The sequence below is a fragment of the Rhipicephalus microplus genome, chromosome 10, assembly GCF_043290135.1.
Source record: "Rhipicephalus microplus isolate Deutch F79 chromosome 10, USDA_Rmic, whole genome shotgun sequence".
Lineage (NCBI taxonomy): Eukaryota > Metazoa > Arthropoda > Arachnida > Ixodida > Ixodidae > Rhipicephalus > Rhipicephalus microplus.
In genome coordinates, this window is record NC_134709.1 from 4,463,767 (window position 1) to 4,481,822 (window position 18,056).

Below are 18,056 nucleotides of genomic sequence, written 5' to 3' on the forward strand. Positions count from 1 at the left end.
TCCAGGCCTCCGAGGTCCGGCACGAGAGAGAAGGAGAATGCCCGGCGAATGTCCAGTCGCGACCTGTTTCTTGAACTTCGAGGAGGTTTGTGCTTCTTCTGTGCGATATTGGTTTGGTTTAAAAGCGTTCCGACCACTATGGTACACACTCGGCCAAATATTTAGCCATTGTGCATGAGTAGCAGTTTCTTCTCTGTATTTTTGCCATGTCATTGAATTAAGTTTCAAGAAAACTGTGCACAAGTGTTTGCCCACAAAGCACATGTCCACGAAGCAATTTTTCCAACTTCGTTCCATAGTATCGCGCTGAGGGTCAGAAAAGTGGCCGCTGCGCATAATAGTTACTGTTTTGGCTTCGATGGCTTTTAGCGATAACAATTATAGGGACACTCGGCAGTATCTTGACACTGGTGCGCAAATGTGCGCTCGACCACGCTACCGCAGCTGCGTGTGCATTTCGTCATCGCAAGCTTTCGTCCATATTTTCATTTAGCAGCGCGCAACAAGAACGAGCAGACTGATAGGTCAATGAACGACAGGGCTGCTCCACGTGGTCCACGAAGACAGCGCCGCTCCTCGCCGCGTAACTCTTTTAACCTCGTAAGCAGCATGACTTTACGATAAGCTTCTCTGTTATAAGTGCCCATCTTGGATGGCCGACTTTGTAATATGGACGGAAATACATGCCCATACAGCTCTTTCACAAAATTTTTCTTGAAGCAACAGGCCTAAGGAAAGAAACATATATCCTTAATTCCACCTGCAGGTCAGCCCGTCGCGATCATTATTTAAATGTCAAAGAATATAGCTCTGCTTTTAACGTATATCAGCATTCGTTTTTTTTTTTTCAAGAGCATGCCATAATTGGAATATTCTACCGGAGGAGGTTGTCTTGTCGCCAATCAGTTGTCCGTGACCACTGTCGCGGAATAAGAAAAAAAAACCTAGTACCAAGGACGCAGTGGCGCTCGAACCCGGGTGCGCTGCGTGCCAGCCCTGTATTCTACCATTGAGCCACGCCGTTGCTTGGAACTTGTTCGCAAACTTGCCTTAGGCTCGCCTGTTGTCCGAAAAGGAATCCAGTTAATATAAGTATGAAAGTGACGAGGCGTCACACAATGCGAATAGCGTAACAAGTGGATCGCCCAATGCTCCAACCCATTACAAAAGGTTGTTCTTGATCACCTATCAACCACTTCAGGCATAATTCCTCATCGTCGTTAGCCACTGCATGAACAATTGGCACAAAATTCCTTGCAAGTGTTTAGCAGATACAACCCAGAAATTGTTATTCTTAAGGCCGTAGTAGGTACCCAGCAAGTGTGCTTGTAGCAGTTACACAATGAGTGTTTAGAAAAGGCTCTAAAAAGCCGCTCTTCTAGCTTTCATTGTGACTGTGCTGCGCCTTCCGCGCAGGTCTGGCGTTTTTTTTTTTCTTTGCCATGACGTGTGCGACGTCATACGTACTTCATCGAGTCCAGCCGTCGTTTTCTAGCTCAGTCGCTGCGTACCGTTACATGTCCGATGCCAAACTGAAGAAAGCTGTAATAGGCCCATTGCACGCGCAGCCGGCCATGAAACCGTGTCTTTGGCCGGAATAACGGTGTAACTGTTTGCGCAGAATACAGACGCTCGCAAAGCAAGTGGCTCTTTACGTCACGACTTGCGAGTGCGCCAGCGTTCTCAGACTCTCGGGCCGCTCGCGTGTTGATAGAAACGCTCGTTATAAGTTAAGTGATTGGCCAAATGCGCTGAAATTGCGCCAACCTGTTTGCGGAAATCCAAGGAATAACCGTCATAACACAGATTATGAGCGATAATTGGGTACCATGGACCTTTTAATGCGTGCGTGTCTTTTTCGCGTCTGCTCTCGTTTTTCAACGCTTACTTTACCTCGCCACACAAACCTCCTGTACAGAGGTCCAAGTAAATAAGAAGCTTAATAAACGCTGAAAATATAATAGATGAGTTTTCGAACGTTTTGTAGCTTGGAGGAAATAGCATCACAGCCACTGGGCACGCGCGTGACCCATGGGCAACATGACGATAGTTATAGCGCGAGAACAAAACGACGACACAGTGTCTTTCGTGTCCTTCTTTTCTCTGTGTCGTCGTTTTGTTCTCGCGCTATAACTATCGTCATGCCATACCAACTAGCCCAAGCATCCACACCATGGGCAGCGTTTTGGTTTTCCGTTGGTGACGCTCTTTGTCGCATTTAGCTGCATGGAGCCCGAAGCCTGCAGTCTCAGAATATTTGCGTCAAAATAAACGTGGCGGCACCCATGAAATCTACGGCTCTCGGCCAGAACCAACCTGACTCGATTTTCGAGCTGATGTTATGAACTAATTAATCCTGGTGTAGGCTATCGCTTTCTCCTATGTCTTACGGACAAAAATTGGCCGAGAACAATAGCTCGTGTTCTTCAATCAGTTTGGCCCGTGTGCTCAGATTTAGGTGCACGTTTAAGGACACCAGGTGGTCAAAATTCCCGAACACTCCACTATGGCGTCTCTAATAATCGTATGGTGGTTTTGGGACGTTAAACCCCACATATCAATCAATCAATCCTAAATCATTTAGCGATTTGAAACACATGTTCCTTGGCATAATTGTCTGTTAGTTCTCATTTTCTTTATCGCGCGGCTATCTTACTTTTCGCTTTCTCTTTCATCTTTCTTCCCGATTTCCCTTTTTCTTAGTACGGAGTGGCAAACCGGATGCCCCAATTTCCGGTTAACTTAGAAGTGTGGCAGCTTGAGCCAGTTGGTATGACATGACGATAGTTGTAGCGCGAGAACAGAACGACGACAAAGAGACCTCCCTGTCTTTCTCTCATTTTGTTCTCTCTCTTGCTATAATGGGTCTTCTTGTTTAGGTGCTCGTGCTTTCAGGATGTTTCGTTTAAATATTTTTGAGTGGATGTTCGTGCAGTTCAAAGCTGCGTGTTCTGTCGTTCTTATTTTGTCTGTAATGAGTCGCCAATTAGTTTTTTTTTTTTTTTTCGCTATGTATAAGGTGGCTGTTTGGGCTTATCGGTTTGGCACCGTACACGGTGGAAGCGCGCAAAACGAAAACAGAGAAGAGGCTTGGCGCACAGGAATGTTGGCTTGCAACAGTATTTCTTATTCGAAAACAAGCAACCATTTATGTAGCTAAATACCAGTGACATGTGTGCTGCCTAATCTACCAGTTAGCTCCGCCTCAAAAATGTCGTGGGTTCAATGACTACTTCACTCACTTTTAATTTAATATCCGAGGTTTCACGTCCCAGAAATACGATATCATGAGAGACGCCGTATTGGATGGCACCGTAAATGTGACAATATGGTGTTCTTTGACATGCACTGTCATCGCTCGCACTGCACACGGGTTTCTACCATTTCGCCTTCGCCGAAGTGCGACATCCGCAGCCAGGATCCAACCTGCGACTCGTGGTTCAGCAGCAGAGAACTATTTATTAGTATACCGTGGCGGATAAGCCTTGAATAAAGTTAGATGAAACGAGCGCCCGTCCTGTCTCTCTTTTTGGCTCTATTTCCCGTTTGCTTCGTTTGTTGACTCAGTTTTGCTGTGCTTCCGTCGTTATCCAACAGGTTACGTGCTCATCTGCCACCACCCTTGAATCCTGCTCCACGGCGCATTCTCGCGGAGAGATGAGCGGGCGAGAAAAAAAGCAAAAGCAGCGCTTACATAACGAGCTCACACGTAACAAGGGCCCCGTGTGCCATGCTTGGCTTGTCATTCAAGACGTACGAACCCGTATTGCTTTGTTTTCGGGCTTACACGGCCCTCACGACGACAACGTAAAACGTAGCGCCTACGAGGAAAGAAACGCCGCCCCGGTTTGCCGAGCCTCTTTTTTTCTTTCCCCGAAAATAGAACGCATGCGCCTACACGCATGAAAAGTTACGCGCGTAAAAACGCCGCCAAAAGGCTATAGTATAGAAAAAAAAATGAAAAGAGAGAGCAGCGTGTAATGGCGGCGCCTAGTGCCGAACAAATGGTTTCAGAGAACGAAACAAGCCTGTATCCGTACGCTGCTCACTGCCCACAGACGCGCGGCCGCTGTTTCATCCTCCCCCCTTTCTCCCGAAATCTATGCGATGCCATGGACGTCAGACGTATTTTTTCAGTCAGCGGCGAATGACCTATTTCTCAACGCTTTTATCGGCTGCTGTGTCATTCGTGGTCCACCGTGGTGTATTACGGTGCTCGGCTGCTAACCCGAAGGTCCTGGGTTCGATCCCGTCCGCGGTGGTCGCATTTCGCTGGAGGCGAAATACTAGGGGCCCGTGTACTGAGCGATGTCAGCGCACGTCAAAGACCATAAGGTGGTCAAAATTTCCACACCCCTCCACTACGCGTGGAGGGGTGTGGAAATTTTGACCACCTTATCCCGGGGTTGGCTTGTGAATACCCACATATTATTATAACTGTGTCGTTAATTAAAGTTCTTAAACACTACGCAATCACCAGGGAAAATTACCCAAGCATCGTCGCTAGCTTGAGTATCGTAGTTCTCGTCTTTCATTGTAAAAAAAAAAATCGCAGCATATCAATGGAGTGACGATGATGAGTGGGTCGAAGAGTCCGTCCGTCCGTGCGTCCGTCAGTTCGTCTATCTATCTATCTATCTATCTATCTATCTATCTATCTATCTATCTATCTATCTATCTATCTGTCTGTCTGTCTGTCTATCTGTCTGTCTGTCTGTCTGTCTGTCTGTCTGTCTGTCTGTCTGTCTGTCTGTCTGTCTTCAAATACCCCCATGTCGCGTCTTTTTATCATATATTTATCATGTACAAGTACCGCCATTTAGCGGGCATTTCAAGGACTAAACAAGAGGTGGCTACCTACTACTGCTACTACATACATGGGGCACGCACGACCCTCGGCTTAAGGAGCTTCGCCCCTAAAAAGAGTGATAAAAACAAATAGGCCGTGTATCTACATGCGTGCTGCGTTGCATGTAGATACGCTGCATGTAGATAAACAGACTATATAGTCTTCTGTCAGGCGGTGCTGCGTTAGGAACATATATGGTAACTCTACGCTGTGTGAGATTTCGGCTCCATCTGGCAGTAATGACTGGAAACGAAAGCTTGTGTAGAGCGCAGGGCCACTGGTAGGTGGCAGCAACGGATCGTCTTACGAACTGTGGGAAACATCCGCTTTTCATGTATAGCGTCGCATTGGCAACGCAGCGTAAGAACCACTAGGTCTTTAGAATTACGTATGTATGCATTTTATAGTAAAGAAACACACCACCTAAGAATGTAGCCACCAGATCAAGATGGCTGGGTGTTCAGCAAAACTTTCGCTGAGGGGGGGGGGGGGGGGGGAGTGCATTAAGTGACAGACCAGAATTTCTGCGTTTACGTGTCCAGAGAAAGACTGTCGTCATTAAGATCGCCCAGTGTGCTTGTGTGTGCCGAGAATTTCGGCACTACCAGTTTTATCGATATTTAGGTGCGAAGCACTTTAGAGACCAGACTAGGCTTATCGGCGTGCACAACATTGTGCAGATACCACTACTCGAAATCAAGAGAGGGATTATGGTTATTAGAGGGAAAAGAAAAGTGAGCCCCGTAACTGTCTGCATCAGCGTGCGACACCTCAACAGTAGCTCACAAGGGACGGGGTTAAGGAGGGAGTAAATTGATAGGATTAAATGTAGAGAGAGAGAGAGAGAGAGAGAGAGAGAGAGAGAGAGAGAGAGAGAGAGAGATCCGCAAGGACAGTGAGCGACGACATAAGAGAGATAAAAAAGATGAAACATGGTCACAGGAGTCTGAGGACGGGCATCACTTGCGAGAGCTCTTGTCGGCGACAGGAGATGGCGTATAGGGCTACTCGAGATCAAGAAGTCAACCCCACGTTAGTGGAACAGTCTTCCCTACATATGGAACTGAAATCTCCTCCCTGCCCCCTTTTCCTCCCCTTTCCGTCTGTGTGCTGGGAACAGCACACCAAACCTTCCTTCCTGTCTTTGAACGGAATCCCTTGTGAGCTACTGTTGAGGTGTCACCTGTATGCAATTGAGAAGAAGCACCTTAGGGTGAGCTGTTTTCCGACGACATTAGTGAAGCGCAAACACCCTTCAGCCCGGTTCCAGGCTATAGTGCCTCATCAAAAAAATCTCTCTTAAAGCACTGCATGCTTGGCCGCTCTTGTTGGTGTAGCTGAAATACCTTGCCCTACGTGCTTCGCCCCTCCGCACTCTTTTTGTTTTGTTCGTGCTTTCTTTCCTGCTCCTCGCTGAGTGATGAGGAGTGCACAGTATTTGGTGAGAAACCAAAGACAGAAACGACACCTCCGTTCTGTAAGGCAACACGGTCGGTCTCCTTTTTGTTTGCCTTTCGAGATGTTCTAAGCGTTGGTTCTAACCGAGATCGAAAATTATGATGGTCCTCGCAAAAACATTTACAAAAAAGTAAATCGTTTGGATAAACAAACCCCATCAATAGCGATAAATCTTGGGCCCACGGCCATGAAGAAGTACGTGTACAAAACACTGCTGCGCCCGCAGTGGTGAAATTTTCGGAGAACCGGAAATATCACAGAATTACTGATATGCCTGGCTACAATAGTCATGTGTTTTCATTTTAAGTGAGAATGCTTTGTGAAAATCTAAATGTTGCAGTTACAATGCAGCATTTAAGAATCAATTTACATGATCGGCCTTGAAAACATTTTAGTAAACTTTTATGATTTGTGTGCACATATTCATTGCGTGAATGCTTGTGTTTTGTCAATCTATGTGTTGCGTGGTCAGATATTTGCATTGAAGAACTGAGTGTGTGTAGTGTACAATGGGCCCTTCGTAATCTGCTATGCTACTACAATTGTTGTGCGGGAGCAGAAAAGCAGCCGGAACCACACATCGTCACCAACCTCTCCTTTCATGTACTTGATAATGGAAAGGGAATACCAGCCTTCGAGAGAACAACATGACGCTGAACCTGTGGTAACAGAATTGCCAGGTCCGCGTTTGATAAGTGGCTGTGGACCTCTTTGAAGTCGCTTGTCGCGTTTTCTGGGGCTTATTTGCGTTTTTTTCTGGCAAATATAGTAATTTTATTCGTCATCGCGTTCACCAATAGTACGTTTGTTGTTCACTAAAGGCGCGTTTGTCGATGACATTCAGTAGTTGAGTTTTTAATTCAAACGTCGTACATACGTTGGTGACTCGTATACCGTTTGTCATGCAATGGCATTCAACCGAATGGTGACTCTGCTGGAGACAATTTTAAAAAGTAACTATGTACTTTTGTTCATAGTTGCGCATATTATTGCTGAAAAAAAAAAGGAAACCATTTTCGCCTTCCTTTTCCCAGTCGTATTTTTCAGTCACTTTACTTTGTACTATACCTAATATATTTTGAACAGAAAATTTGTTGTATTTCTGCTTCTTTTGCGCTTCATAATCACGCTGTTTTTTTTCTCTTTATTTTTACAGTGAAAGCTGTTACAGAGATCGCAAAATAAGTAGCGTGCACTGTAGCTGTCCGCCGCCGCCGGTGGCCGTAACCGCATTGGCCCAATAACATATTTACATCGTATGGTGCATTACTATTGATGGTATTTTTGAACGGCATATAGGAACGTAACACCACGAGCTGTTATTGGAAATTCTTTTTGCCAATTACAAACTTGCCAGGCCAGTTTGCAACTCTGTTGCAAACTGGCCTTAGGCAGGCTTGATATCGGAGAAAGGAATCGGCTTGGTATGACTAATAAAGTGTTTTATAACAGCAAAGGAAAAAAAACCAGGCGTCACACACTGCGTCATGGAACGGTCCAACCTATTATAGAAGCTCGCACAATTCTCCATCTTCGTCAGCCACTGCATAAAAAAATGCACAAAATTTCTTGCAAATATGTAGCGGGTACCAGGCTTCTCCGAAGAATGAAGCATAGTGAATGCCTCCCTACCAAAAAAAAACTTATAATGATATGTGGCGTAGTCGGGACCCTGCAAGTGTGCTTGCTGCATTACACAAAGGTGCTTTCGCTGTGGCGCGTTTCGCACAGGCCTGGCGGTTTCCTTTTTTGGGGGGAGGGGTAGTTTGTGATGATTATTTGCTTGTTAGCTCGGCAGCATCTGGCAACGCTGGTCTCTGAGCAAGGAATGCGAGGCGGACCCCGAGCGAACAACACGACGCTGAACCCGTTGCGAGAAAACGACGATGCGCTTCGTGCAGTGAAGCTGCGCCGACGCACTTCCTTGTGGTTTGCGAGACCGCGTCGGGCTTTTCATGGCGTGGCTTCGACGAAGAACACGGTCACTTCTTTCATTTCTCAGCCATTGGTGGAATCGTTCCGTTGGCGATTGTGAGTCGGCCAGAGCGGCGGAAGCTTTGTATGAGGTGCACCCAAGGAGGTCTTAGAAAAGAAGAAAAGAAAATTGCTGGAGTAGAAATTATTGCCCAGGAGTGAAAAGATGGCGGTTGCAGTCGCCATCTTAGTAGGGGCATTATAAACTGTCGGCGTCGATGATTGAAACAGAGAAGTCTATTGCGTACTAGTAACAACAATTCAGGGTAATACATCTGTCCGGGGTAAGGAAGCGTTTTTCTCGCACGCTCAACGAGTGCAATGTGACAACTTTTCCGGGTTAGATACTGCTCTAAGTAGGCCTTTGTGTTACTAGTTGTCCTTAGCAAGCTTTGAATTCTTGGCAAAATTTAGTAGAGATTAAGCCACCAATACTCCTCTTCGTACGTTACTTCTTCGAGAACAGCTATATTTTATTCTATAATTAACGGAGCATTCACACTAGCAGATCAAAGCCACTTGATCTCTAAGTGGGCACCACTAGAAAAGAGCATGTCTCCGAGATCATTGAAGGGGAAGAGCTAGATACGCTTTTTCTGCGAGGCATTGTGGGAACTTCGACTGCAGTGATTTTCAGGGCCGAAGCTAACCGAAACCGAATGCCTGCACAACGAAAACATTTGTGTAAAAAACCCACTTTATGTGTACATCAAGTATATGACAGCACAATACATTATCATTTGCGTCGTCCGTCCGTTCGTTCATCCGTCCGTGCACCCATGCCCCTGTCCGCGCATCCTTGCTTTTATTGCGATATTGGGAGATAAGTGCGCAAGTCACACGTCTTTATCTTTGTTTGATAAGGAATACTTGGGTTTTAGCAGCGCGAAAAATGCACAAAAGACAAGAAAGGGACGAGACAAGCGCTTGTCTCGTCCCTTTCTTGTCTTTTGTGCATTTTTCGCGCTGCTAAAACCCAAGTATGCCATACCAACTAGCCCAGTCAACCGCTCTATTACGTTAGATTTGATAAGGAACTTGGTTTGCGTGGTCTCCGGCCTGTAAAATGGTAAATTGAAATGCTGAATACGTTTTTGCTGTAGGATGAAGTCATCGGGCATGACGCGTTTAAGAACACCAGAAGGTCAAAATTTCCGGATCCCCCCGATACGGCGTCTCTCATATTATTATTATGCTACAGCTGGCTATGCTACGTGTGGTTCTGCCTGCGTTACGGCAAGCTACGACGACAGTATACGACAGCCAATGTGCTCCGTACTTGAAAGCAACGACTGACAGCAGACTGAGCGCGTCATGCCGTGTTTTGACGACCTTGTGCAGCATCGCGTGCCATCTTGTGCTTGGTCCGGTGCGTGGACTCCGCTGAAAGAAAGAAAAAAAAGAAGGTAATACGTGACTCCACCGCGGATTTCGATGTACCCGGATGTACGCGAGGCAAGGCATCATCACTTGAGTGCGCTTGCAGCTGACCGCTGTTGTGCACGCCGTGCTTTTTCTGTACGCTTGGCAGGTGTCTCTTTTTGTGTCCATTCACAGAGCAGCGTGCATATGCAGCTCGATCTCGTGAAAGACACACCGCGAGAGTGTGGTCGCGCAAGCGCCGAAGTTTCCCTTGTAATTAGCAAACTTGGGCTTTCTTTCGCCGAGCCGCTTCTTTTCCAGTCACTTGCAGCGTTTTTCGGGTTTATTTGCATTTTTCTCAGCAAATATAGCTTCTTTAGTAATCAGCACGTTCACCAGAGGCGCATTTGTCGATGACGTTGAATGTTGGAGTCAAGTAAACATTGGGCTGATCAGCAAGTAACGTAAGGCATGCCTATGTCTGTTAAAAAGTGCTCTCGCTCATAGTGGCGCCTATTTTTGCTGTACGAAGTAATTAACGTAATCTTTCCAGCACCCCTGCATGTTTGAGTGACATTTTTAATAATTAGGAATAATATCAACAGTGAAAAAAATTTGTCGAATTTCCGCTTATTTTGGGCTTCTTTGCGAAAGTTGCCCCTCTGTTTTTCTGTAGAGCTTGGGGGGGGGGGGGGGGGTTAATGATTATTTTCTTCTTAGCTGAGCAGCGTTTAGCAACTCTAAAAAGTACTGCACATCTTTCAGCGAAATTCAAAAGATTTATGCGCATGCTATACGAGGAACATTAACCGCCGCAAATAATCCCAACCACGCTGTGCTTCATAGGTTCATTTCAATATATTTTAAGCCTGTAAATACCTTGTTTAGCTTGTTAAGCACAACATGAATTCGAACTAGCAGACAAGAAAACATAGGAAAGTATATGGCATCTTATTTGTTGTAATTGTGAAGAAATTAAGTAAAGTAGATGAAATAATGAGTCCCGTACTTGTGAACGAATGTATTGTGTAGCACTCAAAACTAAGTTTTTCCGTTAGCTATGCACCATCTCATGGGATTTCAAGTTTTATTAAATCAAAACACACGTGTGCTTTTTTTTTATTTTGCTCCCATTGGAATGTGACCGCCGGTGGCCAGGGCTCGTGTACCATTCAGGAGATGGATCAGTGTTGCCACGTTGATAAAGGGTTTGCATCGAAGGTCTAGAAAACGTTCTTCTCGGTGCTTTTGTGTAAACGGGCGTCCTCAACCCACCCTCCAAAAAGGAGACCCCCCCCCCCCCCCTCGTCCCCCAATCGGCCCCCAGAAACGGGGAACACTTCGAGCAGGCAATGTGCAATATATATATATATATATATATATATATATATATATATATATATATATATATATATATATATATATATATATATATATATATATATATATATATAATATTGTAAGTTTTGTGGCGTCTCTTGTCGATACCACAATTTAATTTTGTTATAAGACACAGCGCAGTGGGGTATTGGTTTTAACAAGTTGTCTGAGGTTCTTTAACGTGCACTTAAATCAAAGCACACGTGGGCTTCTTCTTTTTTTTTTCTTTTCTTTTTTTTTTTCAAGTTCGCCCCTGTTGAAGCGTAGCCTCCGTGGCCTGGACGGGTGTTCCATAGAGGATTGACCAGTGTTGCAGCAAAAGCGAGGAGTGCGGCTGGTTAGTTTCGGCTTTATTTTGAAACATCGCAAGTTACGGACACAAAAGAAGACTCGACAAAGCACGAGCGCTGTCAAGACTGTCGGATTCGTGATATCGACGTCAACGTGCATAATAGCGCCCGTATTGCGAAGTTTTTGCGTTCGCTGTATCGAAATATATCGGCGTTGCCAGGTTGACGAAGAATCTCGGGATCGAAGGTTTGGCAAAGTTGTTCGTTGCGGCGCTCTCGTATGCGGGCCTCTTCTGAAGAGCGGAGCCGCCCTCCTCTCCCCCGGCGAGGCAGCCAATGGGGGCGCGCCTTGTAGTGGCCGGTCGAGTGTGCCGGCACAACAGGTCTCCCCTCGGCCAACCTGTTTGAGCCGGGACGCCGGTGGGAGCGCGTCGACGTCGTCCTCTCGAGTGCAAGACGGCGACGACCTGTGTAGTGCTCACCTGTGGATTTTGCAATGAGGATGCATTATTGACTGCACTTCGGGATTTGCACACAGGTAAGCCGCGTGGTTGTCCTCTCGCTTTCTGCCCTGTGCGATGAGTGCCTTTCTCTACCGGCCGCGGAGGTCTACTGGTGATGGTGCCCGACGGCTGCGGCGGCCGTATTTTCGATGAAGGCGAAAATGCTTGAAGTCCGTGTGCTTAGATTCAGATGCACGTTAAGAACCCCAAGGGGCCTATATTTTCCGGAGCCCTGCACTACGGCGTCTGTCATCACCATAGCAAATAGCTTTAGGACGTAAAACCCCAGCAATTTACTCAGTCTGTTTCTCTGTGCGAATTTCTCGCTTCTTCACGCTGGACGGGCTATCGGTCCATCGGCCGTTTTCGCTTGTCACAGCTCAAGTCGAACACGCGCGACACGAGAGCTGCTCTCTGGTTGAAAAAGTCGTCAGACGTAAACCACCGAGGAATACGGGGCAAAGACAAGAGCGTGCATGAGTCGTTTGGGCTGGGATCAGTTTCTAGCTGCTGCACTGAAAATGACAGATTGCTGTGAAGTGACGTCTGTTGTGTTGTTGCGCTTGAGTGACTCGGTATATATTGCGATGATCTTTCATGGAGGGAAGTTAGTCGCAAGTGACGCTCTTTTTCCTCACGCTCGTTTTTCTCGGCGGTTTGCGTTTTACATTTTCTCGAGAGATACGCCAACTAGTCTCAACAACGATTTCTTGCTCTGTGGTTGTTGAATGCCCGGTTGTGCCTGGCTGTTCGTGTCTGATATCCCCTTGAGGCGCGAATAATTATGCACTGTCTACGATTGTGTCGAATTCACATGTCACAATTTCAGGACACTCCACATTACATCCAAATCATTAAAATGAAGTACTGTGTTTTCATGTAAGTTTCGGTAATTAAAAGATAAGCATGTAATTAAATATTCAATTCAGTTATTCTTCGGTCAGGCAAACCACATTTTGACCTAAGCAGGATTGAATCATGAACTCTGAATGTCTGTGCATTTAGTTTTCGGTTGCGTTCATTTCACGAAAAGCAAACGGATACTTTTTGGCGTTGGTTCAGGAACGCGGCACGTCGAGTGATCCTTGGAGCATCGCGGGGCATTCACCAAAGCTGCCAAAGCTGACAGCCATACGCCGCTCACCGACGTTTAGTCACGACATGCTGACTATGTAGAAGGTTCGATTCGTCTAATGAGCAATGTATCTTGCACTCTTTTGGTACGCAAATAGCGCAAACAAGTTGCGTACACAAACACAGCCACCGCAGCTGATGGGGATATAACGGATGATATTTACGCCAAGATGCATTTGAAAGAAGCTAGCCCATTTTTGTCGATGAATGACGAACTGCGGAGCTTATAGAAACAAACGTTGTCTTTCTCAAAATCTTACGTACTTTTAAGCGAACTAGTAGGTTCCCCTCTCTCTTCGAATAAAAAAAAAATGGCTTGGAATTAGTGGGCGCACTCGCAGTCGTTAAAACTACGCGCAGTTGTCAGATTCTAGGCAGAAGTAGGTTCAAATCGCGCGCGAGTTGATGGAAGCCCGTTACGTAAAAGAGGAAGCAGAAAGACGTATCAGTGAAACGTCGGTGAGGTTGTATACGTATCAGAAAAGAGACTGCGCATGTCTCTGAAGTTATTTCTCGGTTTGTGCTCAGTGTAACTCCTCAGTTGGAAGTACCGCATGTCCTTGTCGTTATGTGTTTCTTTATTCTACGTTTGTATTATTTCGTGGCTAACGTATGCCGTTAAGCAAGCGCCAACTAGACCCACAAAATAGTCTTGATGCAGTTGTCATTGCCGATACGTTGGATCCACACGAATGTTCTTTTCAAAATCGTTTGCGTCAGAGTGATCGGCACAGATAAGCGAACTTGGTCTTTCTTCTTGGACAAGTCGCTTGTAGAACTTTACAGTCGCTTTTGGAGCTTTCTAGGGCTTATGAGCATTTTCCCCGCATGAATAGTGACAGTCACGTTCGCCAACTGCGCGTTCAATTGTCGATGACAATGATAAAGTTTAAGTTCGAGTAACCAACAAGTAACGCTAATTATGCTCTGGCAAACGTGCATTCAACCGAATAGATTGAAACAAATGATGTGTTCTTTTGAGGTTGCGGATACTTTTGCTGTACAAAGTATTCAAATCGATTTTTTTCAACTGTCCTTCGTACTTGAGTGGCACGTTTTTTTTTTTTTTTTCATATATGTAGAGATATCTTGGAGGATCGGGAAATTCATTGAAGGGCTGCTTCTTTGGACTTTCCCGCGAAGGTCGCATCGCTTTTTTGTATGCCTGGGGGGGAGGGCTTGTTTTGTGACGGGTTTTACTTGTTAGCTCAAAAGCATGTGACAACTCTGTTTGTACCATCTGGTGCTCGCTCCACATGGTGAACGCGGCCGTTATTGCGCACAATTTGGCGCCTTTTCTTCGTAACTCAACGGTCACCCTTGCTATGTTACTCTAATATCGTGAAACAAAATTAAGCGCTCGATTTTTTCTGTCGGATACAATAATATTGAGCACCGACGGACAATCAATAGTAATTTTTAACGTAAACGTGTCTAATGTTATCGTAGTAAACGTAGCTAATGCTAATATTAAGTAGCTAATGTTATCATTAGTGATTGTTTACGTAAACGTGAGGAAACTTGGACGACAAGATAGCTTGCCGCCGCAAGAACTGAACCTGCGACCTAGGAATAGCACGTTTGCGGCTCTCTACCAACTGGGCTACTGCGGCGGCCATCGTTCACTACATGGGGTGCATACGTGAATTTAAACCCGTTAGTACAAGTCAGCTCCGCTAGTAGCCGTGACGGCGAGTATGGAGCCCTCTTTTTCAATCCATAGGCAGAGTGTTCCACACTCGACTGGGGTGTTGGTGTCACTGTAGGCATTCTATGAACTTTCAGTTATGTGTGGCTTTCTGTGAAAGATTTGCCCTCCTTCCGGACTTGCGAACGGGAAGCTTCCAGAACACTGTTTCGGGTGCGAGGAACGAGGCAAAGCATTCGCGGTGGCTCGCAGCACGATGTCGTGAGTCTCCTGGAATCGGGGCCACGGAAAGTTTGTTTACTTTTTTGCCTCCTGCGACGCTCTCGTGCAGCGGCTCGCGTTGAGTAAAGCCAGGTCGATTTTAGGCGCCACTTGTGCGAAAACACGCTGGTTCAAATTCGCCGCTCAGTTTGATATGCAGTGTGTATGCGAAATTATGGCGGGACGAATGGAAACGCCGCGAGCGATGACTGCTGACTCCCCTGTGCGGAAGTCGTGGTTGATCATGAAGGAATGTTTGGTGAGATTTTGGTTCTTGAGGGAGGCAAGCAAGAGCTCGCTGTCTCTTTGCTTCATAAACTATGTTTACTCATTAAAAAGGCGACTCAAGTTAAGCACGTGAATTCAAGCGATCGTTTCTGTTTCTTTTTTTCAAACAATGTTAATGAGAGCCAACAGGCAATGATGCCACGGAAAATGTAGGGGATGTTATTAGAGTAATGTAAACGCGAAGAAAGAAAAGTGGACGAAAAGATAACTTGCCGCCGGCAGGGGATGAACCTGCGTCCTTCGCATCCGATGCTTTACGGCGGCGGTCGCCCCTCCGTCCACTTTACAGGGCATACATGGGCCGTCAAACGTGGGAGCGTCAGTCAGTGTCATTACGATGAGCGGGGCACACTCTTTTTTTTTTTTCTGCTTGTGGGCGTCATCTTATTACGTGCTGGCAGCCGACCCGTAATTAAAGCATTACGTCTGCCGGAACGAGACTCTGATTGAATAAAATAAGTTTGCATTTTAGAGCTCGCTTAGTTAAGCGTGCATTTTTCATCGCTTTCTATCGGACTGTTAAATGAACCGGTGCGCGAGTGGCAACGCTGAAAACAGAGACGTTATAATTTGATTTCAACGAGAAAAAAAAAAAAACACGTTAGTTTCGGACTACAAAGCGACACGCACCTGCTATTTTTGAGATCGGAAGCGATGCTTGATCACGTGGGACAGACAACATTGGCTAATTCTTTCTATTCGTTTGAAGCCACATGTCGCAAGTAATACCCACATGGTGCCAGATAAGCCACGCTGTGGTACGCTAAAACTGATAGCAGTACTATTTTAAATTTTTTTCAGATACAAATCAATTTCGGCAAATAAAAAATGTTAAAATTTTAAAACAATTGCAAAACGACGCTAGAAGCGCTGTGCAACAGTCAACTTAGCCACCAGACGGCGAGTCGTCCCGTACGTCCCTGGAAGAGGCGCGCTGTGATTGGGACAGGGCCTTTGACGTCGGCGGGAGACTGAAACACCAGAGGGAACGTCTCATCTCGTCGTCTGCTGTGGTTTTGAAGTTTCGAGGCTAATACCTTCGTCACCGTGCGCCGATTTTGGTAATTCTTATTGCATTTGTCTTAGCATTAAGTACTACATGCACTTCCGTGCTGAAGAACTTCTTTCTTCTACCGAAGGTATGCCACGTCGACGGAAACGATACTAACAATATTACCGGCCTCACTAATAGCGAAAACGAGCTAGTAACGATGGTAATAAAGGGCATGAGGACTGCAGTGAGTGTGACTGGAAAATTCCACGAGCGACTCTGCGACCAACGATGCTCAAGTCTGCTTCAACAGGAAACTCCGCGTCAGTCTGTCGTGCTTTCTGGAAAGAGACCTCCGGGGTATAGTGGGCCGCCGCTTCTTTTGCGGAGATCCTTGTGGTGTCGTCCTTGTGCGTGCGTGTAAGCGGTTACTCCGTGTTTTCTACGGATTTCCCACGGGCTGCCACAAAATACACATGTTGCCGTCGTCCTGCTGCCTCCCTAATGAGGTCCGCCAGTGGCATGCGCAGTGCGCCGAATAGCGACGAGGAAAAACGCGACAAACACGAATAATACCCAACGCTTTAATCTCTCTTTCTTTCTATACTATCGCTCGGGCTTTCATTTATCCTTCCAAGTTCTTGCGCGATATTAGCGCCTCACGAATGAATGAAAGGGTGAATGAAAGAACTTTAAACTGAGTGCGGCAGTTTCCTTCGGGCGAGGAGCAGGGTTGGGAGGGAATTAACCTTAGTCCCGTCACACCCTCCGTCGATGATGATGGCGGCGCCTCAAGTGACGTCTCGAACTCCTCGGTCCTGGGTGGCATCTTAGACTTGCCGGATGGCCCAAAGCTGGTCGGCGGTAATGAAATTTTTAAAAGCGAAGCGGTTTGGTTCATTGTTCGTTCTTTCAGTCGCCAAACTTTTAATAAACAGAGGACTGTATTCCCCGGTCTTTCCAGACCGAGACGGGCCGCGTCCACGTCGGATACCGTCCGGTCGAGCCTTGTGGCACCGTTGTGGGCCCGTAGCTGATGTTGATAGCTTGAGACCGTCTTCTGCTCGTCAATATAAATGGGTACGCACCCCAGACAAACTATCGTAAACACGTGTGTATAGTACAGAAACCCCACTAACTTCCATTAAAAAAGGAGGAGGTTACCAACAAGTGGCTCTGCGAAGACTGGAGGCAAAGGCGAGAGCAGGCCCCGAAGCGATGGAAGGCCCACGACGACGTAGCCGTGTCGTGTCTCTGTGTGGTTTCACTCGAACCGCTCTGCGCTGAGAAACAACCGAGCATCACCTATAGCTGAAACCTGGCAACATCCTAACCAGATTAGTCTCCAGAACCTTCCAGTCTCGCTGTTTCAGGCTTGCACGGCTTTGCGAAAGCTTCACCTTTCTTTTTTATTTAGGTTACTTTCAGTTTTTGTACGATTTCTTTTTCGTGTTGCATCATAACAGTCGTTGATATTTTCGTTTCATTCAAATTTTAAGTTGCTTGTTTTTTGTGTACATGCACATCGAAGGAACGTGCCTACAAATGGCAGAACCGAACAAGCGCGTTATAAGAAGGTTAATCGAAAAAAAAAAATAAGGAGGCAGGCGAACGGGAAGCCTCTCGTGAATGTTTGAAGGAGTGAAAAAGTGCGCTTATCGCAGAAACTAATAACCCAAAGTAGAGGTTTGCTAACAAAAGAAAAGAAGGGCTCATGTGCATAGCTGCGCATTTAATGAAGTATTAACACGTGATGCGGCAGTAAAAGTCGAAAAAACCGTGCAACAAGAGCCGACGTTTCGGCACGAAGACTGGCCTATATACGTTGGAGTCCCTTTCCGACGAAGGCTGGTCTCCCGGGCCGAAACGTCGTGTGTTCATAATGGCGCAGCGCTAGAAGGAACAGGGACTTTAGCAG

The 18,056-nt window shown here is 46.3% G+C and overlaps 1 protein-coding gene across 11 annotated transcripts in view; it reads left to right on the forward strand.

The window, feature by feature from the left end:
- The window catches only part of LOC119180814 (uncharacterized), a 317,273-nt gene that overhangs the window by 259,452 nt on the left and 39,765 nt on the right, over window positions 1-18,056 (forward strand). The window contains exon 1 of one of the 11 annotated variants that reach the window (XM_037431952.2): window positions 11,704-11,851. The exons of the other annotated variants lie outside the window; for them this stretch is intronic. The gene's annotated coding sequence lies outside the window, so the exon portion shown is untranslated. Of the gene's footprint in view, window positions 1-11,703; window positions 11,852-18,056 lie in introns of those variants that run through there. 11 annotated transcript variants of the gene reach the window in all.